This window comes from Gymnodraco acuticeps, unplaced genomic scaffold (genome assembly GCF_902827175.1).
Source record: "Gymnodraco acuticeps unplaced genomic scaffold, fGymAcu1.1, whole genome shotgun sequence".
NCBI lineage: Eukaryota > Metazoa > Chordata > Actinopteri > Perciformes > Bathydraconidae > Gymnodraco > Gymnodraco acuticeps.
The window spans coordinates 128,856-153,953 of record NW_022991642.1 but is presented as its reverse complement, the minus strand read 5'-3'; the positions used below and the strand labels follow the sequence as shown (position 1 = coordinate 153,953).

Sequence of the window (25,098 nt, the reverse complement as noted above, 5' to 3'; positions counted from 1 at the left end):
TGTACTTATTATCGCACGTCCTAAAAAATAAATAAAATAAAAAACGTCCTGCATGCGCATAACGGGATTATCCTCACGACACATCGTGCACCCCTACTTCCCTTACAGTTACAGAAGCAAAAACAATCAGATAACAGGTACATTTATGTAAAACAGGGCTCATTAACAGGACAGCAATGATACAAAACATTTAGAAATAAAGAACAATACATCAAGTCATCCTATATCTCTATATGGAAACTTGGAGCCCTCAATCCAAAAATAAAATGGTTCATCAACAGTCAGTTGTTAAAGGTGGGGTAGGTAACTTTCAGAAACCGGCTCGAGTGCACTAAAATTTGAAAGTACACAGCCGAAAAGAATCCGCCCCTTCCTTCAGACTTCCTTACAGAGCACCTACTCCAACACACATGAACGCGCACATGACGTCAGCAGACTGGTGAAAGTGGCCGCCTGTTGTTGGCGAGTCATTGAAGTACTGCTGCAATGCACGCCCAATGAGGGCACGAGACACATTTGTGCATGCACGAGATGGAAGGCTGACAGACAAGGCGGCAATCCAATCCGTTTAGCCGGGCCGGATGTACTTTTTACAGTATTACGGCTTCCACAGATGACATTTTTTTAATGGATTTTTTGTCAAAGCACTTAAGATATTCATTGCTATCGGATGTTAAGAGCTTTCCATGGAATATAACAAAAAGTGTATCTCGAGCCGGCTTCTCAAACTTACCTACCCCACCTTTAACGTATACATCAGAAAATCAGTATGACAAAAACATTAAACATATTGTCCACTTATGTTGATAAAGATGGAGTTCACTTAAAGAGCAACTTGCAGGTTATAGACACCAGTGAATAAATGTGTAGGAAAATTATGTATACACTAGATTTTACAAAAAATATACATAAATATACAATACAGTCGTTAGTAGATGGCGTCGTTTTTGTAAGACATTTTTGTAAGACATTTTTACTTCCGCATAAAAAAAGCCTCCCCATGTGACCTCCCGCGTGTGACGTCACATGGGGGAGAGCGGCCGGTCTAATGTAGTAATAAACATGGATCACAATGCTAGTTTTTACACAGAAGAGGTTGAAAATAAATATTCAAATGCATATGACGGACCACAACCATATAATTATGAGCCTACTAGGCGTCCAAGAGACCAGGAGCAGCCAAGGATTAGAAGAAATAATGGCCATCGGAGAGAAATGGAGCTTTGGTGTGAGGAGAATCAGTGGAGAACAGGGCAGCTGTCTTGGTGAGTGACCGGCATTAGCTACAGTTAATGTTAGCTAATGTCGGTCATATCGCAACATTGTAAAGTTAGCTATCATATATCAGGCTATAACTAAAGTAGTATTGATAATATAGTAACGTTACTGGCAGGACTGTTGATACTGATCCATAACATAAACTAATGCGCAAGTATCAGCGGTATCTCGCGTTTGTTACGGTATCTGAGAGGACACAAACGCAGGACACGGCAGAGTGTTCAAAAAGGGTTTATTAGTGGACGAGGTGCGGGGAGTAGATTCCGGCTGGAGTGGCGAGGACGTGGCGGCTGGTGACGGCAACACAGCGGTCGGAGAATGATACTGGAGCACAAGAAGAAAACACGTTAGACGCTAAAACATCCAGGTATGAGAAAATAGCTATAATGCTAAGTAGCCTTGAAGTTATACCACTGTGGTTTTTCAACGATCTGGCGGAGAAAGGTTGTGGAGCCTCCGTTTGTAAATGGCTTGATGGAAAGCAGGTGTGTAATCGGGGAGGGTGCACAGCTGATTGCATCAGGTGAGTGGAGGTTGAGCCGGGAGCCAGGAGTGACAGCCACCACTCCCATACAAACAACACAGACACAAACACACACAAAGTAGACGGCTGGAGGAGTACAGCCACCACAGCGTTACCTAATGCAACTCCACACTACGTCTTACGGTGCTGTGTACCGGAGGGGAGAGAGAGAAGAGTGAAGGGGTGGAGAGAGATGTAATACGGTTTCCTGATAAACTTTTGTTTGATAGGCTTCAGCTGTGGAGAGTATGTGCTGCAGGGAGGTGGATGCACTTCGCACAACGCACCCAGGAACGAAAGCTAGCTCCGGTCCTTTTCCTGTTAGGGAAACTGTGGACTCGATGTCCTGACAGGCTGGAGTTTGTGCAACCTGTACAAACTCCAGCTCACCATGATTACAAATGGTGAAATCAGAGGTGGCGTTAACCGAATATTTTCCATCTATGACGGATTTTTTTTAACAATGACGGACAAATCTGAAAGCAGTCCGTCATTTTGACAGATTAGAACAAACTCGGAACAGCGCCAAAGTTTCCCCGCAGCGAGGCTCCGGTGTTATGCAGTGTTATGCATGCCCTCCAAAAAGGAAATCATACCGTTTCCAAACCTAACTGTGCCGTACAAATCATTGAAATGTCTGAGTTTTGGCTTTACGCTGTGCACGCTCCCGCGAGGTGCAGCAGCCATGCATAACACGGCGCATGTGAACTGTCCCCCCCCCCCCCGTTGACAGTTCACGAGCATGCTTTCTCCCCCCCCGTCAGAGTTGTGTAAAGGCCGACGGGTAATTCTGGATTTTGACAGAAGTTTTACGATCGTGTCCGTCAAAATGACGGGCAGCGAAAAAATCTAGCGCAACCTCTGGGTGAAATGCAATGTAAAATTACCGAAAAAATACCAGCTCACTAAATCACAACCGCTCAAACCAACTACAAAACTACTACCGCGAATTGGGCAGCGAATGAGTCCGAGAAAGTTGCTCCCCCATGTGACGTAATATGACGCGTTTGACATATGACGTTAAAAAAAAGCAGTTTTTAGTAGCAGAGCTCAAAACGGTTCCTTTCCCTCTGAATTCCTGCCCTTATGTCTTGTAAAACATATCAAATCCTGCATTCACTTTTTTTTTATTGTAATTTTCAGGCAAGGTTAAGCATAAATCTAGTAAAAAAAAAACCTGCAAGTTGCTCTTTAAAGGTGGGGTAGGTAATGTTGGAGAAATCAGCTCGCTTTTTGTCAAAGCACTTCAGATATTCATTGCTATCGGGATGTTAAGAGCATTCCATGGAATATAACAAAAAGTGTATCTCGAGCCGGTTTCTCAAACTTACCTACCCCACCTTTAAGTATTTTATGAATGTTGTGCGACAATGTTAATCTAGACAGACTGATTTTTCTCATGTGTGAACTGTCTTAAGACTTATTCATTGTCCTCTCCATCAGCTTCTGTTTCCATGTGTTCAGCTGAGCTGCTGATTGGAGGTTCTGCCTCTCTGTTATCCTCAGTTTGAATGTCATTAAGCTGTGAGGACTGATGACCAACACACTTGTGTCTTTTGAAATAACCATGCCATTTAAATCTTTTGTCACAAACATTGCAGCTGTATATTTCCTCTCCTGTGTGGACTCTCATGTGTGTCTTTAAACCTCTACTCTGTGAAAAAGCTTTCTTACAGACTGAGCATCTGTATGGTTCCTCTCCTGTGTGGATTCTCATGTGTTTTTTTAAACTTTGACTCAATGTAAAAGATTTGGTACAAACCAAGCAGCTAAAGGGTTTCTCTCCTGTGTGGATTCTCATGTGTTTTTTTAAACTTTGACTCACTGCAAAATATTTGGTACAAAATGAGCAGCTAAAGGGTTTCTCTCCTGTGTGGACTTTCGTGTGTTCCTTTAAAGTTCCACTCTGTGAAAAAGATTTCTTACAGACTGAACATCTGTATGGTTTCTCTCCTGTGTGGATTCTCATGTGTTTTTTTAAACTTTGACTAAATGCAAAATATTTGGTACACAATGAGCAGCTAAAGGGTTTATCTCCTGTGTGGATTTTTGTGTGTTCCTTTAAACTTCCACTCTGTGAAAAAGATTTCTTACAGACTGAGCATCTGTATGGTTTCTCTCCTGTGTGGATTCTCATGTGTTTTTTTAAAGTTTGACTCAATGCAAAATATTTGGTACAAACTGAGCAGCTAAAGGGTTTCTCTCCTGTGTGGATTTTCATGTGTCGATTTACATCTCTTCTATATGTAAAATATTTCGTACACACAGAGCAGCCAAATTGTTTCTTTACAGCACTACAGCTTGAATCACTGACAGATTCTTGTCTATTTTTCAGTGATTTTGAGGCTGAAGCAGGTTCTCTGGTCTCCTTCCAATCAGCACTGTGTTCAGTGTCAGGTTCAGAAGAGTCTCCAGTGTGAGGTTCAGAAGAGTCTCCAGTGTCGTCCTCAGTCTTTGGTTGTAAACTGCTCTCTGGATCTGAGTTCCTGGCTGGTTCTGGTCCTCGACAGTCATCTCCATCAGCTTCTGTTTCCATGTGTTCAGTTTGTCTTTGATGAGGCGGTGAGGACTGACGTTTCTCTTCATCATCTTCACTCTTCACAGGGTCAGGAGTGAAAGTGGACTTGGTGATATCAGCCTTCTCCAGCTCCTGAAGCTGCTCTCCCTCCTGACTGATCCCGAGTTCCTCCTGTTCCTGCTTAATGTGTGGGGGGGGCTCTGGGTCCTCCTGGTCCAGACTGGTGCTCCACTCCTGCTGGTCAGGGAGAAGCTCTTCTTTAACCACCACCAGCTGGACGTCTGCAGGAAACAGGAAACACACAGTCAGAAAAAACTGCCAAGTGTTAGCATTTAAAAATCTGATCACCATTAAAATGTGAGATATTTTGCAGCCTCAATTAATGCCTTTGTTTTATACTTTCAAATTATCTTTCTTAGTCCCACCGATTGTGTATTTGTGTTGTCTCAATTCATCTTCTGTAGCCCAGCCCCTTTCCACTTCCAGTTCAGCACTAGCTGCAATGTAAACAAGGAATTGTATTTGGCATCGTTCACAGATAGACTACGCCTATAGAATGAAAATACTCTGTTACGAATGAAAATCTTGCATTCAAACCTTATTTAAGTAAAAGTTTGCAAGTATTAACAGAAAAATGTACAGCACCTTCTTATGTAAAAGTAATGATACAATAAAATTGTTGCAGGGGCAAAACGCAACATCTTGCGAGAAACAGCGTCTGAGGGCTTCTTAACAATTAAAGGTCCCATGCTTTTCCGGTTATTACCCGTCCCCTTGTGTGTTATGTAGCTTTTTATGCATGTGAACGGTCTGCAGTTACAAACCCTCAAGTACACCCTGTAGCGAGTACAACTCTAACACAGAAAAGGCCCGTCTATGCTGCCCCAGAACGCCTCGTTGGAGATTTCTCTTTTTCTTCCTGATACCAAGTGACGTAACGACGACCCAAATGGACACATTGGTCCAAATGGACCAATCCGCGGAGCCGTTACGTTAAGTCCGCGGATTGGTCCAAATTGACCAATCCACAGACTTCCTCACACACTCAATCTTTTCTCAGCTGCAGCTCCACAGACTTCTCAGCCTGAGACGGCGGGACACGGCGAGGCTGTGAGTCTGTATGTGAGCAGCAGTGAGCCTTGCAACGTCTCGCAAGACGGCACCCTGACCCCACGCAGCATTTTCATCTGTTTGTCATTACTGCCGTCATTTTCTGGTTGCTAACTAACGCCATTGTAACACATAATCACTGATGTTCCGCTGTAACGGTGGTGGACTCATCAGAGCACAGTGGGGTCACAGGGAGGGGGGGGGGGGGGGGGAGCTCCAACAAGCCGTGTAGGACAAAGAGTGAATACACATACTATACAGAGATGCTGTTTGAGAAACCAATGTGAGTTTGGAAAATTGCACAATGTAAATCTATTCTGGTAGACCTCAACAATGGAATTATGATCAGTAGAAATGGCCATGTCATGGGACCTTTAACAAACTATGAATGTGTCATACCCACTTAACGGGAAGAAACTCAGCTATCAGACAATATTAACAATGTTTAACTAAATGAAACAAGGGTAATAACAAAGGCTCTGAATTAGCCCTGAGCGAAAAAATGCTATTGCGCTTAGCAAAGAACTCACGGTAAAATACCCTTATTACTTATCAGATCTGAACAAACAAGATATCAGTTAGCAAGCTGAGATTCCACAGATTCTAGAAATATAAGTATCATCAGTGAGCGATCAAAACTCGTGCCAGGGGAAGCAAACCCAAACATCACACCACGTAGCTTTACGGAGCAAACACAGGAAATATGTCTTACCTTTTGCTGTTTCTGCTCAAAAGTTGTGTTCAATGGCATTAAAATGATAAAAACGCTGCTGAAGGTTAATCCAATGTGTCTGTGTTACTCTGAAATGATTACTGATAATCCATCACTATATTTTTGTCAATAACGGAGTTTTCACATTAGCTGCTACGAGAGTGTATGAAAGCTTATGGTTTTGGGCATTCTGGCTACGCATCACTCATTCACCAATGAGTAATGTTTAGATGGATTTTAGGAACTTCCCCTCGATTTTGTTGGCTCTAAAAAGGCCCGGACACACCAAGCTGACACCAAAGAACTGACACAGACGGACCCGACTGTTGTGTCGCCTCGCGTCTCTGCGTCTTGGCCATGTGTCGCACTGGAACACACCGCAAAGACTTCAGCCGACGGCCAAGAGGCATGTACGAACTGCGCATGCGTGAGTGGCAATAACTCTCCTTACCAGCAGGCGGCGGTAGTGTGTATTCGTCATTCCAAAGAGGCAACAACCGGAAGACAGACTGCGTGATAACCGAGAGAAGAAGAACAGACTGCGTGATATAAACAAACAACAAATAGCGTGTGCGTTCCATTTTCACTCTACAGCGAGAAGCTCATGGGGCTTTCCCGAACCTGTGTCGAGAGCTGGAGTTAAATGAAATCTCAGAATTGCCTTCTTAATAGTTTGTTTGGGTCCCTCACTCCGTTTTGCTTCTCATGCACTGATTCGCTAAACTGAACAGCCCATCAGAGTGATTTATTTTACCGACAGCATTTGGCCGAAGCACAAGTGTTGGAGCCAGTATTTTCATTTTATAAGAAAGGCCACCTAATTGTGACGTCTGTAGTCAACGCACTACAAAGGACTAGAATTCCCACGGCGCCTGCGCTAAAGCCACAGTGATGGGCAACCTGTTTGAGACGCCTTTGAGGAACAGTTTTTAACCCTACACGTACAAATCTTACAAGTACCCTTTAAGTTATGAAGTTATATAAGGATTTTTAAGAAAGAAAGAATACCTAAGTATTTATTTTATTTTTTACTTATTTGAATATTGTAAAGGCTTAATTTCTTTGCTGCATGTGCAAAAGTGTGTTCTTTTACTTTGAGCAAACACATCGAAGCATCATCTAAACCAGGGGTCGGCAACCTCTTTGATATGAAGTGCCATTTAAAAAAAATAATTGTATCATTACATTACATTACATTGCATTTAGCTGACGCTTTTGTCCAAAGCGACTTACAATAAGTACATTCGACCAGGAAGACACAACCTTGAAGAAAACAGAATCATATAAGTATATCAGGTTTCATAGAGCCAAACATTTCAAGTGCTACTCAACTGGCTTTAGGTAATCCAGTCCTTTATTGGTATAAAAGTGCTTCGTTAATCGTTCTAACGCTCGAAGTGGAGTCGAAAGAGATGAGTTTTCAGTTTGCGCCGGAAGATGTGCAAGCTATCTGCCGTCCTGATGTCAATGGGGAGCTCATTCCACCATCTTGGAGCCAGGATAGCAAACCCACGTGTTTTCGCCGATGGGAACCCATCGGGATACCCCGATGGGTATCAGCGTGCCAACGATCGAGAATTATGAACGGGGGGGGGGGGGGGGGGGGTTGAGGAGCTTGACGCTCGTCAACTATCAGCAGGAGGGCGGGGGAGCCTCGCTGCGGGGAAGCAGTGTGTGGACCTGTCTGCGCAACTTACATGATGCCGAATTTAACAAACACATTTAAATAATTGGTTTGAACGGCAAAATAAGAAGGACGATCGTCCGTTCTGTGATTCTCCAGAGCACACATGTTATGATAGGGTCATGCAGAGTGAGATGAGATCGCTGTCCCGTTAAGAGAGAGAGAGAGGGGTGTGGCTTGTGCATGTGTGTTTGTGGATGGTAGAGCGACAGTGAGAGAACCTATGGAGAGAACGTGTGTATGTTTCTGGAAGTGAAACGAGGAAGCAGAAAAACAGAGGTCTGTGATGTATTTTGTGAAACAGAAGAACAGCTAAATAAATGCAACGGCCTCCCAAGAAGAGCTCGCCTCTCTCCAGTCATTTAAGCTAAGCATATTGAACCTGAAGCTTGTTGCTTCTGCCCTCCTCGACTACGGTCTGGGAGCCGACAGGAAAGTTCAAAACACAGGTGGCCAGTCCGCCCCTTTGTAGCATATTATTTCAATGAGAGATGCGCAGATCGCCCCTGGGCTTTCAACTAAATACACAGCCACGCAAAAACGTATGGGTAGGCCTACTGCAATTAGTGAAGTGCTTTCCTCCGTGGTGAAATTATCAGCACCACGGAGGAAAGCGGCAGAAAGTCACCTGGAGTTAAAGAGAGTGGGGCTGTGTTGCGTGCATGGCTTCCTTCTGCAGGTAACGGGGAGACGCGCTCTGGCGGCGGTCTCGTTCAGGACCCAAAAATACCATTTAAATATTTTGCACACTTATTCCTAGTGTGCCACTGGTTACGGTGCCGCGTGCCAATGCTGGCACGCGTGCCAGGGGTTGCCAACCCCTGATCTAAACCATCGGAGGCCAAGCAACTCTTCAAACTGTGAGTAATTTAAAGGAAAGAAACGAGTTAGAACTGTCTGTTTAAGGTGTCTAGTGGCTTGATGGAAAGACAAGGAAGGAAGCCACGACATTGTTAAAAACTCTGGTGACGGACAAATCCGTGTGGAATGAAATGGTTGCCAGCATATAATAGAATTAATGAAATACTCTTGGAAATGAATGAATATTTTATAAAAGTGTGGAACGTAACTCAAGGAGCGTATCTTGAAAAGCGCTTTAATAAGTTTGTCTATCTAACTTAATGCTGCGGATCGAAGCCGCACACTAACAAAGTGCAACATTAAAATAACAGCTATTTACACGTGGATGTTAAACGACAATAAAGCATAAAAATGGCTGAAAAGGAAAATGTGAAAACGAATGAAACTCCTATGGACCCAAACGTGAAGTATCTGTGGAAAATGCTGACGTCAGACCAAAAAGAACAATAAGACCAACAGAAAAGGCTTTAGAAGCTAAGCTGGTGCAGTTAATTTAAAAAAACAAAAACGAAATTGGGTCAAGTCTCAAGGAAAGAAAATTAGATTGCTTCACTCATGATTGATTGTGGGAATATCATTGAGATGCAAAGGTTTTTCAAATACTCTCCAAAGAGTTTTCAAACTCACATCATTCAGTGCAAGAAATGCTGTCAGAGCAAGAACAAGAAAGTGATCATGTTGACTGGTACCTCCCAAAAATTGCATATTTCAATGAGTTTCAAGATGTGATGAAGAAATGGTTAGCTAGAGCTGCCTCCTTTGATAATGTGCCTCCTTCTGACCATGGCTCATACTGCATATAGGTCAAGTCCACATAAAGCAATATCAGTGGGCATGATGAGCAAAAAAGGTAAAAGCTATAAAAATCTATAATAAATCTTCAACATCTTCATCAGTAAGAAGAAAGGCAGAGGCAGAGAGAGCTACACTCATGTCACGCGCTGTTGCCTTTCCACAGAAACACTCACTTGAAAAACAAGAAGCTGACCTGGAAGCAATGAAAGCCAATATCAGAGCTAAAATGGAAAAGCTTGAGCTTCAAACTGATATTGATGCTGCAACACCCACAATTAAAACATTGGAAGCTTTGAGGATGATGACTCTGATCCTGACCCTCGTGTGGGGGAGGAGCAGTGTGACAATGATGATTTCCAGGATGAAGAGAACCAAGGAAAACCTGTAGAGAAGGATAATAAAAAGAGTTTCATAGACTCCAATTCAATAAACTCAAGTCATGCAGCCCCTAGTGGTCATGTCCAAGTATTACAACCAAGGCCCACAACAAGGACAGCAGCATCAGCACAGCAGCATCAATCCATCCAGGTCAGACAAAGCTCTCGGACAGAAAGCAATGACTTTATTCAAGTAATGCAGCGACAAAACGAAATCACTGAAATGCTAATGAAGGAGCAACGCTTAACATTACTCCCATCCAGAGAAATACCCATCTTTAAAGGAGATCCATTAGAGTACCTTTCATTCATCAGAATGTTCGAACATATAATAGAACATAAAACTGACAATTACAAAGACAGGCTGTTCTTTCTAGAGCAGTATACAGAAGGCCAAGCTAAAGACTTGGTCACAAGTTGCCAATACATGGATTCTAAAAAGGGCTTTTTGGAAGCAAAAGACTGCTCCAAGAGAACTATGGACATCAACTCTTAATCGCAGCAGCTTGTTTGGACAACATGTTTAACTGGAATGCCATCAAGAGTGAAGATAGAAAAGCACTGCATTATTATGCTATCTTTCTTCGTGGATGTTGCAACACAATGGATGAGTTTTTGGATGAAATGAATAGCACATCAAACATGAGAAATGTGATCATGAAACTCCCATTTAAACGTAGAACAGTGGAGAACAACTGCATATGCTTACTATGAACACAATAAGACAAGAGCAAAGTTTCCAATATTGGTCAACTTCATTGAAAAGCATGCACACATTGCATCAGACCCCATGTTTGGAGACATACAGGATGTCATGCCAAAAAGGGATATTAAAGTGTACACATCACCCAGCAATAAGCCTGCTCATGGTTATAAGGGAAGTAGTTTTGTTACTGTGACAAGCCCAAGAGTCAGTGAGGAGCAAAAACCTTTCCAAAACATCAATTAACCATAAAGGCATTACTGTTCAGAGGCATTGTGTATTTTGTGCAGGAGAACACACCCCTGAAACATGTAACATGAACAAAAAATCTCACAATGATTGACTGCTTAACCTGTTAAGCCCCAAGGTCCCCGCCGGCGGGTACTTTAGTTTTTTTTTTTCACGACACTGTGTCTCAGGGGATCTTAATATTTAAGAACCTATTAATGTGTTATACCAGATTAACGGGAATAATCTCAGCTAACTGACGATACATACAATTTTTACCAAAACAAAACACAAGTCTCATAAGAAGCATCTAAATGACCCCTGAGCGAAAAATGCTAACCTATTACTGCACCGATAATCACTCCAAGCTCCCTTATTACCTATCCTAGGTGCACATACACTGAACAAAAATATAAATGCAACACTTTTGTTTTTGCTCCCATTTTTCATGAGATGAACTCAAAGATCTAAAACATTTTCTATATACACAAAATAACCATTTCTCTCAAATATTGTTCACAAATCTGAAAAAATCTGTGATAGTGAGCACTTCTCCTTTGCCGAGATAATCCATCCCACCTCACAGGTGTGGCATATCAAGATGCTGATTAGACAGCATGATTATTGCACAGGTGTGCCTTAGGCTGGCCACAATAAAAGGCCACTCTAACATTTTCAGTTTTACACAGCACAATGCCACAGATGTCGCAAGTTTTGAGGGAGCGTGCAATTGGCATGCTGACAGCAGGAATTTCCACCAGAGCTGTTGCCCGTGAATTGAATGTTCATTTCTCTACCATAAGCCGTCTCCAAAGGCGTTTCAGAGAATTTGGCAGTACATCCAACCGGCCTCACAACTGCAGACCACGTGTAACCACACCAGCCCAGGACCTCCACATCCAGCATGTTCACCTCCAAGATCGTCTGAGACCAGCCACTCGGACAGCTGCTGCAACAATCGGTTTGCATAACCAAAGAATTTCTGCACAAACTATCAGAAACCGTCTCAGGGAAGCTCATCTGCATGCTCGTCGTCCTCATCGGGGTCTCGACCTGACTCCGGTTCGTCGTCGTAACCGACTTGAGTGGGCAAATGCTCACATTCGATGGCGTCTGGCACGTTGGAGAGGTGTTCTCTTCACGGATGAATCCCGGTTTTCACTGTTCAGTAGTGCTGGGGGGAAACGATTATTTTGAAAACGATTAATCGGGCGATTATTTGATCGATTAGTCGACTAATCTAACGATTATTTTTCTGTTGTTCAATTCATAAAAAACGTAATGTAAAACATATTTTTTTCACGATACTGTGTCTCAGGGGATCTTAATATTTAAGAACCTATTAATGTGTTATACCAGATTAACGGAAATAATCTCAGCTAACTGACGATACAAACCATGTTTACCAAAACAAAACACAAGTCTCATAAGAAGCATCTAAATGACCCCTGAGCGAAAAATGCTAACGGACATTGGCACAGAACTCAAGATAAAAGTACCCTTATTACTTATCGTAGCTGCACATACAATATATCCGATTAAAGCTGAGACTCCACAGATTATGTAGGTATCAGGGTTTCCGTTAGCCGGTAATTACCGGTTTTTAGCTGGTAAAATTTATTAAAAACCGGTAAATTCAAAACCTGCCGGTCAAAATGTCTGGTAATAATTAGGGACGCTCCGATAGATCGGCCGCCGGTCATTATCGGCCGATATTCACTCTTAATAGTTTGATCGGTGCCGTTCAGGAGAGCTGGATCTGATCGATATGGACATAAACGCGAGTGAGATATAACCGGACGCGAGAGAGAGATCAGCTGCTGAGTCAGACCGAGACATGCAGCTCTGCATAATCACCTGAAGCCCCGCCTCTGTTTAGCGAGCTGCAGGAGCTGCATGAGAAACTGACGGGCTGTCAGGAGAGAGAGGGAGGGAGAGGGGAAAAGAGAGGATCCGTTTCTCCCGTGTTATTATTCAAAGTTGATGTAAACTTTTCAATAATGTACGTTATCTACTACAAGTAGTTTGTTTGATTGTAATAATTATGTTGTTTGTGGAATAATTTATTGAAAAATGAATCTGAATTTTTCGATCTGTTACGATTATAAACTGAAGCAATATAAAAATGAGCCCTGTGAACTGAGTTTTAAACATCAGCATATCTGCTCATAGTCCGGTAATTACCTGCTAACGGAAACTCTGCTACACAACTCTTATTATTATTAGTGAAATATGACCGGTAAGTTTCAAATTTGTCCGTTAAAATAAATTCTGCCCGGACATTTGACCGGCGAGAAAAAATCCTAGCGGAAACCCTGGTAGGTATATAGTATCATCACTGAGTGATCCGGACTCGCGACAGGGGAAGCAAATACAGTCATCACAACACGTACCTTTACAGAGCTTCTAGGGAGATCGTCTCACCACCGTAGCTGTCAATCTGATCAAAAGACGTGTTCAATCGCATTAAAATGAGAAAAAACGCGGCTGAATCGGTTAATCCATAGGTTTTTAACGTCTATGTATAAAAAAATGATTGAATTTATAATCCATAATTCCATTTGTATGTAAAAATCGGAGAGCAAATGCTAGCTGCTAATGGTAGCCACCACAGCTAGCTGCTGCTTCCGGTCTAGGCTATGCAGCTTTGCTTTGGGTGACCCACGTGTGTGTAGCAACGCGTCAACGCGGAAATATGTCGGCGACGATATTTTGAGTTGTTGACGCGTCGCTACAGCACTACTGTTCAGGGCAGATGGCAGACAGCGTGTGTGGCGTTGTGTGGGTGAGCGGTTTTCTGATGTCAATGTTGTGAATCGAGTGGCCCATGGTGGTGGTGGGGTTATGGTATGGGCAGGCGTATCTTATGGACGACGAACACAGGTGCATTTTATTGATGGCATTGTGAATGCACAGAGATACCGTGACGAGATCCTGAGGCCCATTGTTGTGCCATTCATCCACGACCATCACCTCATGTTGCAGCATGATAATGCACGGCCCCATGTTGCAAGGATCTGTACACAATTCCTGGAGGCTGAAAACATCCCAGTTCTTGCATGGCCAGCATACTCACCGGACATGTCACCCATTGAGCATGTTTGGGATTCTCTGGATCGGCGTATACGACAGCGTGTTCCAGTTCCTGCTAATATCCAGCAACTTCGCACGGCCATTGAAGAGGAGTGGACCAACATTCCACAGGCCACAATCAACAACCTGATCAACTCTATGCGAAGGAGATGTGTTGCACTGCGTGAGGCAAATGGTGGTCACACCAGATACTGACTGGTTTTCAGACCCCCCCAATAAAGCAAAACTGCACGTTTCAGAGTGGCCTTTTATTGTGGCCAGCCTAAGGCACACCTGTGCAATAATCATGCTGTCTAATCAGCATCTTGATATGCCACACCTGTGAGGTGGGATGGATTATCTCGGCAAAGGAGAAGTGCTCACTATCACAGATTTTTTCAGATTTGTGAACAATATTTGAGAGAAATGGTTATTTTATGTATATAGAAAATGTTTTAGATCTTTGAGTTCATCTCATGAAAAATGGGAGCAAAAACAAAAGTGTTGCATTTATATTTCTGTTCAGTGTAGTTTATGATCGCAAGGAGACACAGAATCTAACGGTGCCCACCTCAACACTGAAAGATACAAACTCGCGACATTATCAACAAAAACGTACATCAAAACAAGTGGCGCTAGGTAGCCCACAACGCTAACATGGCTTACCTTCGTCTTTGTCTGGTCTAAACTGGTCTTCAATGGCATTAAAACGATAAAAACGATGGTGTAGTTAATCCATAGGTTAATCCAATGTGTCTGTGTCCCCTTTGAAATTTTCTGATAATCCATAAGCAATAAAACAGCTTTTCCGTTGCTTGATATCAGAGCAGTGATATTTCTCCCCTCTAAGGCAAGCTAGCATGCGCAGAGGCCACCTTTTTTTTTTTTACATGAGTGTGTGCGAGACAATTTCGCTTGGATTCTATTGGCTCTAACGGTCAGAAAGAGATGTCACATGTCAAAATCGAACAAGGGGGGCCAGAGATATGGAAAATCCACCCAAATGGCCCCAGAAGAGGTTTATTTTTGCTAAATCTCTCGAAAAAGGTCAAATATCACTTGTTTTGCATCAATCTTGATACAGGGTACTTATTATATGTTGTACTTTGGATTCCTAAAGCTTTTAGTCTACTAACCCATCATCCAAGGTTAGTTTACACTATAAGTAAAACATATTTTTTGGACGGACACAATAATTTACAGTTTTTTGCCATGTTCAATCTGCATTTTCTTTAAAATAAAAAACATCTATATTGATTCTGACTTTTCTACATCCAACTCACAGGTTTATCATTACTTTGAGAAAAAAGTAACCTGACCTGTTAACCCTTTTAGAAGGGAAGATATGGTCATTTGTTCTGGGAATGTAATTTTCAAGCCTGACACCTGAAAAACAGGCATGGGGCCTAACAGGTTAAAAGCACAAGGCATTTGCTTTGGCTGTCTAACGAAAGGACATCTAAGCAAAGACTGTCAGAAAATAATGAAATGTGAAGTTTGTTCAATGAAACATCCAACAATATTGCACATCTACAAGAAAATGATTGAACAAAAAGACAACTGATAAATACAGCCAAGCAGCTTCTGTAAGTAGCAGAGGTGTGGACTCGAGTCACATGACTTGGACTCGAGTCAGACTCGAGTCATCAAATTGATGACTTTGGACTCGACTTGACAAAATCACAAAACACTTGCGACTCGACTTGGATTTGAACACCAATGACTCGGGACTTGGCTTGGACTTGAGCCCTCTTACTTACTAATTCAGGGGTCTGCAACACGCCTATCGCAAGCTGCCGGTAGAAGAGCAGACTCCCGTCGGGGAGAGCAGAATCTTCAGCCAGTCCTACTCTTGCTGCTGAAAATCCATGCAGGGAGGGGCGGGACTTTATTTTTGCTGGGCCACCATGCGGGCAATCATATGCGAGGACACACTAGGATCATACCATTATGTGAAAGAAGGGTGGGGGCAGACGCTCCAAAGATAGCAGGTGTAGTGGTACAGGCCAGCTACACAGAGCGTCAGAGAGACGGAGAGCCGGATTTAAATGCTAGAGTGTCAGAAAAAGTCAAGAAATTAGCGAAAGCCGAAAAAAATAAGCAGCATCTGGCTGCATTTGAATGATTTTGGAGAAAGCAAAACTGAGTGCAGCATTTGTAAAAAATAACCTTCAGGGCAGGGCTTTTATTTTGGTAACCACTCAGGATTTATTGCCAGAGGTGGGAGAAGTTCAGATCTTGTTCTTGAGTAAAAGTACCTGAGTATAGGAATACTTGGTTACAATAAAAAGTCTATAAGTAAAAGTAGAAAAGTATTATCATCAAAATATATATAACTTGTTAAGCCCTGAGCATGTTTTTCAGGTCTCAGGCTCGAAAATGACATTCCCAGAACAAATGACCATATCTTCACTTATAAAAGGGGTAAATTAATAATCTTTTTCCTCAAAGCAATGATACACCTGTGAGTTGGATGTCGAAGTGTCAGAATCAATATAGATGTTTTTATTTTAAAGTAAATTCAGATTGAACACAGTAAAACAGTAACAGTGTCCGTAAAAAAAGAAGAAGATTACTTATAGTGAAAACCACCCTTGAATGATGGGAGGGTAGACTAAAAGCTTTAGGAATCCAAACTATAACATATAATAATTACCCTGTATCAAGATTGATGCAAAATAAGTGAAATTTGACCTTTTTAGAGAGATTTAGCAAAATAAAACCACTTCTGGGGTCATTTGACCCATCTCTGGCCCCTCTTTGTCGATTTTGATGATTGACATCTCTTTTTAACCGCTAGAGCCAATGGAATCGAGGGGGAAGTTCCACATACACGTTCCACATACACGTTATCAAGTAATGAGCGAGAGTGACGCGTAGCTAAAAACTGGAAGCTGCGATAACTCACAGCAGCACATTTTTATTCTCTGATTTTTACATAAAAATTGAATTATGGATTATTAACATTTTTGTCAAAGTGACAGACACATTGGATTAACCCTAGTCAGCAGCGTTTCTATTGTTTTAATACCATTGAACACAACTTTTGATCAGAATAACAGCTAAGGTGAGACGATCTCCCGTGTTTGCTCCGTAATGCTACGTGTTGTGATGTCTGTGTTTGCTTCCCCTGTCGCTCAGTGATGATACTAATACCTATATAATATGTGGAATCTCAGCTTTAATCGGATATCTTGTATGTGCAGTTACGATAAGTAATAAGGGTATCTTTACCTTGAGTTCTGTGCAATGCTCGTTAGCATTTTTTCGCTCGGGGGTCATTTAGACGCTTCTTATGAGACTTGTGTTTTGTTTTGGTAAAAATGGTTCATATAGTCAGTTAGCTGAGTTTCTTCCCATTAATCTGGTCTGACACATTAATAGGTTTTTAAATATTAAGAAGCCCTGTGACACAGTTTCGTGAAAAAACTATCCGCCAGACCCGGATTAGGGTCCTCTCGGGCTTAACCGCGTTGCTGCACATTATCCCTTACATATGATTATATAGAGTCATTATTCATTTGTTTTAAAGCAGGAGGCGCAAACGCTTGCCTCGGGGAGGGAGAAAAAGAGCCACAGCGGAGAATAAACAGAAGGGCAACCATGCAAGGGAAGTCTTCTTCGCTGCTTTTGTGGCAGACTACAGCGCCACTTACAGGCCTGGCATACTACAGCGTCTCCAGCGCTTTCGAGCGGCAATGGCCGGCCGTGGCCCAACCTCTCATTCCCCTGATAGGTGGAGAATTGACCACTAAGCGGAGCACCCCTTTTGTGATGTAGAAAAAATTCAAATCTGGATCAGTCTGTATCAGATCCGTTACAGCCCCTTTTTTAGAGATTTGTGTATAGAGGAAAAGAGAGAGGGTTGTGTTTTCTGACACTTGGTGAGTTCCCTGACACACCGGGGACACATACTCATGTATAAAAGACGAACATTTTGCATGATAGGTCGCCTTTAAGTTGCACGTGCATTGGTGTGATTACGGAGCCAGAAAGCGATGCACGTTTACTCGCGTGCGCAGTGCGCCGTGTGTTTGTTTTACAAAAAATGGCGAGGCAAATTAAGTTGTTTGACTGTGGAGTAAAAAGTTCAGCCAACACCTCAACTTCTCAAACGAATCGTTCAAAGTGAATCAACTAATGAAGCGCAAGGTGAACCCGAACGAAAGCAAAGAGGAAATGTGTAAAGTCTTAGTAGGCGAAATATGTACATTCTGCTTCGTTGTCCATTCACTTCCGGTAAAAGTTCCTTCAAAATAAGAGTCCCGATACTACCAAAATAAAAGTGCTAAACGAAACTTTACCATAGGAAAATATTGGCAGAAAAATATAATCACTTCTATAAAAAGGTAACAGGTTTTAAATATAGTTAGACATATTAAAAGGTAATTTACAGCATTAATAATTAATATGTCATTCTTAACTGAATGGTTTTCATTTATTTAACATTAGAAATGTATTAGTCTGGCCAATCCAAGACTTCAATGCTGAAGGGCCAATGGGTCTATGGTGGGGGTCAGCACAAAGGTCAGGAAAACCCACATTTGAAAGGGAGACAACGGATGGCCAAGAAACTAGTGACTTGCTCAATTCATTTGTGGATCTGTGAAGAACATAACAGCAGCACTACTGGTATTTTGTATACCAGCAATTGAGGGCGGACAAGTTTACTAGCACTTAGGTTTAAAATTATTGCGTTAATTACTTATTGTAAAGCATTTGAACATTCTTTTGTGTCACATGTTCATTATTAAGTTGATGTATAACCGTACAGTATCTTAATTATTTAAAATATGAGGTGTCTAAAAATGGCAACCGTATTTTCAGTTTTGGCAACCAAAAGCTGATGCCTGGTTGCCAGCCTGGCAACCACTTTTAAAAGTTAGCGTTGAGCCCTGCAGAGAGATGACAAATCAGCCCAAATGACCCCATTTTTTATTTGTTTTGCTAAACCTCTCTAAAAAAGGTAAAATGTCACTTGTTTTGCATCAATCTTGATACAGGGTACTTATCATATGTTACAGTTTGGATTCCTAAAATGTACCCCTTTTAGAAGTGAAGATATAGGCATTTGTTCTGGGAATGTCATTTTCGAGCCTGAGACCTGAAAAACAGGCTCAGGGCTTAACAGGTTAACAGCAAGGGGTGTTATGGCGCATTTCCATTGCAGGGCCTCGCTCGGCTTAGTAAGGTATAGTTAGGCCTTGTTAGGACTGGCTCACTTTATGCTGCCTTTCCATTACAGTTTAGTAGCTGGGGCAGCAACTATAGTAACGCAGTGTAGGCGGAAACGTGACGTCATCTTCAATGTGAACCACAGAAAAACAACATCAGCCGTTAGCTGTTAGCACTCAAGCTCACAGCTCCTCATATCTGTTCAGAAGCTAGACAAAAGTTAAACAAGTACAAACCACAGACTGTCTGTGTCATGGCGAATACAGTCGCTGCTTTATTTATGTCTGTATAGGCCGTTGTTGTGAGTGTGGATGGTCGGAGCATATACAACGTTAGCTTAGCCAATCTTCATTCAGAGAACACGCATTTTAAAAAGGTTTTTTGCCTGCCGTCTGTCTGCAGACTTGTCAAAGCATTAATTCATGGTTTTTACTAACCGGTATCAGTATGTTGTTACTTCGGCATCATTTTGAAACGTGTATTACAATTAAATTACAATAAAATATGTTCATTTTGTTGTAGTTGTAGCCCCCTTGCCAGAGATTCTCTCTCTCTAGTTTAGCATACTCAGCCAGACTCAGCCTGGTTGTTGGCCCGCTAAGAACCTCGCTAGCCGATGGTGGAAATGCAACCAGAAACGGGCCGTGCGCATAAACCGCGCTGTAGTGGAAATGAGCCATTATAGTCTGTATTTTTGTGTGTGTGTGGGATGGGGGTCTACTAGGGACTGTGCTGGTTGTATAGTCTGACCGCTGCAGGAAGGAAGGACCTGCGGTATCTCTCTGAGACAGCGGGGGGTGCAGCAGGAGCCTGTCGCTGAAGGAGCTGCACAGTGAGGACAGAAAGAGTCTGCTCTGTCCCTTCTTGTACAGAGCAGCAGAATGAATTAACTCGGAGGCTAACTTGTTTTCTATAACAAATAGGGATGGGTACCGAGCCCCGGTATTAAACGGGCCCCGGGGCTGAATTATTAAAGACCGTGGTACCGTTAAGCTCCGACGTTATCAGTCTTTTTATCGGTATTGGAGACATTTAAAAAATATATGTCATATGTATTATGCAACACAAACATTATATTGCAGTATTAGTTTCGCCAACTTATATATTTCCAACATGCAATAAGACTACAAAATGCGTCTATATGTATTTTCGATCTTTCCAATCCAGACGAGATCTCTCTCTCCCCTGTCTGTGTGTGAGGGGGCGGGGCAGTTTATACACACGCAGCTGCTACATGTATGCAACACACACACAAGGCGGAGATGGTGGAGAGAACTAAGCGCTCCAAGGTGTGGTTAAACTTTACCCGTCTTGAGGTGGACAATGCTCGTTGCCAAAAGCGCAATGAGAGTTTAGCATTTAAGGACGGTAACACGAGCAATTTATCTAAACATCTTGTAAAAGTGCACCACATTCAGACGGAGAAATGCACCGTTTTCGACTGACTTTCTGGTAGCTCTGTAGCCCCATCCACGAGTAACGTTTCCACATCAGGTATGTATACCTTAATCTTCCTCCAGAAGAACCGTTAGGCCTTTTGCAGCATACCTGTACGCCCCATCTGTGTTGCTCTGTACTACTGTATTTTTGCAGTAAATACTTGTTTTTTAGAGTTCTGTAAGTTCACATTATTTACAATTTGTTTAGTTCATTACCTTTTTTTTCTCAAAGGAACCGATAAGAGTATCGTTAAAGGACCGGATCGATAAGCGGTATCGATAAAAGTAGTAGTACCGTTAAAACCTTAACGATACCCATCCATAATAACAAACTAAATAAAACGTTAATGCCCTGGCAGTGGCAAATAGCTTTGGTTTTATATTTGATTACATTAATGTTTTTTTGAGATTTACAAGAACTATTTTAAATTCTACTCTGTAAAGGGAATAGGCCTACTACTGTTAAAAATAACCTTATTTGTTTAAAATAAAAGTAAGCAAAACACTACTTTTGAATTCATTATTGAATTGTGTGCATAACAATGCAATTAATCGCAGAAAATCATTTGATTAATCATGATTAAAATGTTTAATCGTTGCCCAGCAATAATAAACAGTCAGAAGTGTTACCAAATTGTTTAACGTGTTACCAAAAGAGTTTAAAGCAGGGCTGTCCAAACTTTTTTCACCGAGGGCCACATACAGAAAAACATACGAAGGGGGGGTCATAGAGGTGAGGTATAGAGATGTCCCGATCCGATCACGTGATCGGGGATCGGAGCCGATCACGTGATTTTTAAAAGATCGGAATCGTGAGAAAAAGATCGGGGATCGGGAATCCTTAAAAAAATTATTTTATTTAATGTTACAAAACAAAAATGACCATGTTCACGTCTTAAAGTCATCCTGAGGCCTTAGTTTTGGTTTAAAATTACACAACATCATGTATGTGTTGCTTCTTTTGGGCTTGTTTTCAGACCTGGTTGCTCATCTCTCTCAAAGCAACAGAGTGGGCGCAGTGTCTAATAGTAGCAGTAAGCTAACGAGAGGCTACGTTCAGCTGGTGACTCGGGAGTCGGGACAGAGCAAATGTCAGGAGTTTGGAAGTATTATAAAATTGAAAGCGAAGGCAGTGTAACAGCCAGATGCAATGTTTGCAAGAAGGAGGTTCCGCGTGGTGGAAAGAACATAGCTACGTTCAACACGACCAATCTAATACGATTGTTTGTTTTTTCATTTTTTTTTCAAATTGAATTTATTGAAATCTCCAATATCAACGTAAGAGCTTGTGCCTCTTCGGGGGGTGCTAACACTTAACCATAAACATTATCGTTTACTTTCTCCGTCTTTATATGTATATATTACTTTTCTCCGTTAATCTCCGTCACGTTGTTTCCAAAGCAACAACAACTTCCTGTCAACAGCGCTACCTCTCCTTCAAAATAAAAGCATGTCCACAAATAGGAAGCCAAGACAAATTACACTTAAGACACATACAACTGCAACGAAAGTAACAAACACAATGCGATATCCTTTTCAATTTCAAAGAACACAAATTGGGTTACATTAACAAATAACTATAAAACCACAATACTGTAGAATAACAAAAATAAGTGGTTTGCTGCTGATTACTATTGAATTCTGTTACTCCAGTAAGATGGAAATATAATACTTTGTTTATTCATGTTATGTTTATGTTCATGTTTATTTTAATTTTATTATTTGTGACTTAATGTGAACTTGTGAAGCTAGTCAATGTACCTCTTTCCAGTAGTTATTTTTGTTTTGTTACTGCACTATCTGCACTCAATTTGTTTACATGGTTATTTTGTGGTGGACCACTGATAAGCTTTATTTAGTTTTCATCCAATGCTGCACAACTGAACTGATCCAATGCAGCTGTGAAAAAAAGAAGCTATATCCATGTTGGATAGAATGGATAGTTGGGTACTGTCATTTAAATAAAAAAAATAACCTAAAGGGACAACCTGAATGCTTTTTTCCTTTCTTTTCTCTTAATGCATTGCACAAAGATCGGATCGGGAAAAATCGGTATCGGCAGATTGTCAAAATCAAATGATCGGAATCGGATCGGGAGCAAAAAAAGGTGATCGGGACATCCCTATTGAGGTATATCGCCTCATCAGTTAAATTATAAATTAGGAACATTTAGGTAAATTAGGATCGACACATGAATATGCTTCAAGAAAAAAAAACGCCTACATCACAGCTCTCTATAGGGTTTCATTTATCTTGTTGGCAGCTCATCCCTTAACACAGAAGTCTCAGAGTGATTATAATAAGATGAAATATGAAGGGTCTATTTCAAGCTGGTTATGTAAATAAGTTATTAGGCTTTTTTGTATCAAGTTAGAAAATGTTATCAACATAAATTGACTGAATTTATTTTAAAAGTGGGCTTATTAACACATGAATACTACTGTGTAATATATCTGTAGGCCTACATATATATTTAAGAAGTACAATATAAGAAAAGCAAAAGTTTCATTTGTGGGCAATATTTCATTATACTTTTTGAATTAGCTGAGGGCTAATTCAAAATGGCCATCGGGCCGCATTTGGCCCCCGGGCCGTAATTTGGACACCCCTACTTTAAAGTGTTAATTAAGAGTAAAGGGTACATACCTGCTCTGTGTATCCGAAGCTGAGGCTGTAAAACAGCGTCCAGTAGTTTCTGGAGTCTCTCGTTCTCCTCTTTGGAAAGAGACAGCTCCTCCTCGAGCTCTGCTATCGTTTTTTCAAACAAAGCAAATATCTCTTCAGCAGCAGCAGTGAGTCGCTGCTTCTTCAACGACAGCAGCATTTGGACTTTACTCATGTTTACTAGATCACCTTTTCCTGCAAACTCCGTTAAACAAACCGTTTCTCTCTACATCAAACTCTCAATCTGACTAGTGTTGCTAACGTGTTTCCAGTTAGCATGCTAAGCTAACTCCTATAGTCCGAGGTAAACGCTCCAGAAAAAAGAGCACAGAGTTCATTCAGAGGTTTATCCAGACACACAGATGATGGATCAGTAGTGCTGGAGCTCACACACACTTTATCTGGAACACAGAGAGAGAGAACCGTAGCAACGAGACGCCACATGGATCCAGGTTACAAAGAGCTTATTCTTCTTCTCTCGGTTTTTGGCGGATTGCAAATAGCTTTTAGTTGCATACCGCCACCTACTGTACGGTACATGAGTGTGTGTTATCATGTCATTCCATCTCTAATAAAACAAAATAACGTAAAATAAATAAAACAAAACAATCATCATTGATGCATTCATGTGTTTATCACATTTAAATGCTGGAATTATTTGTATCGTGTTGATCATTTCTACACACGGTGGTATTACTATTTTTATTTAAGTTAAAGTGCTGAATACTTTGTCCTTAAGTCGTCAAATGATACTTATATATGTAAAAGTAACTGAAAAACGTAATATTCTGAAAAATGTATGTTATACTTTAAGATCATAAGTCTTAATCCATTAATTCTCAAATGTTGCCTCTGATAAATACGAAGCAAGTTTACCTTTATATACTGCAGGGTAGCTTGTACATTTCCCATAGGGGCCAATAAAGCTCTATAATTATACATGAACAATTATTTGATTATAAGTAGGCCTATAAACTACCAGGAAAAGTAAATACTCAAGTAAATTACCTAAAAATGGTTCAGTAACTGAGTAAATGTAGCTACTTAGTTACTATTGTGACGGCCCCAGAGCCTGTGGCCTGTTATGGCGCATTTCCACTACACGGCCTCGCTCGGTATGGCTAGGCCTCGTTAGGCCTTGTTAGGACTGGCTCACTTTATGGCACATTTCCATTACAGTTTAGGAACCGGGGCAGTAACTATAGTAACGCAGTGTAGGCGGAGCCGTGACGTCATCTTCAATGCGAACCACAAAACCAACATCAGCCGTTAGCTGTTAGCACTCAGAGCTCTCAGCTCCTCATATCTGTTCAGAAACTAGACAAAAGTTAAACAAGTACAAACCACAGACTGTCTGTGTCATGGCGAATACAGTCGCTGGTTTATTTATGTCTGTATAGCCAATCTCCATTCAGAAAACACGCATTTCAAAAGGTTTTTCATCTATGGGCTCAGAACAGTCTCATAATACACACAGAAGGATTCACACTTGTATTTCATGATCCAGACTTCTGTTTTTCAATGCACACACAAATATGCCTGCAGGCAGGCTCCAAGGACCTGTCAGCTCCGGACAGCGCAAAATGCGTATATGAAGTATGTCATGAACGCAAGAAAGCATACCCTTGTGGGCGCGCGCTCATGTGATTGGCTTATAATGAAGGGGACATATGATTGGCTATAGATAGAAAAAAGTACAAGTACGAATCGGGTGACCGTCAGGGCGGGGAGTCTCAAAAAACCCACACACGAATGCACAGCGATCCATGCAGAGAAAGCGGTTTGTGTTTGCAGGTGCAGAGGTTTTAAACGGAAAATAAATATGTGAGGATCAAAAATACATTATGTAAAACTTTTTTCTGTATTTGGATTGTATTTGCATGTATATGAAACGGAACACATGTGTGTGTGTGTGCATTGAAAAACACAAGTGTGGATCCGGAAATACAAATGTGAATC

The 25,098-nt window shown here is 41.5% G+C and overlaps 1 long non-coding RNA gene across 1 annotated transcript; it reads right to left on the bottom strand.

The window, feature by feature from the left end:
- Positions 1 to 1,493: 1,493 nt before the first annotated feature.
- Positions 1,494 to 2,407, bottom strand: LOC117534324. The gene is made up of 2 exons (XR_004567187.1): positions 1,690 to 2,407; positions 1,494 to 1,602 (listed from the first exon to the last, which is right to left on the bottom strand). It is a non-coding gene; the product is annotated as an uncharacterized LOC117534324 (long non-coding RNA).
- Positions 2,408 to 25,098: the final 22,691 nt, after the last annotated feature.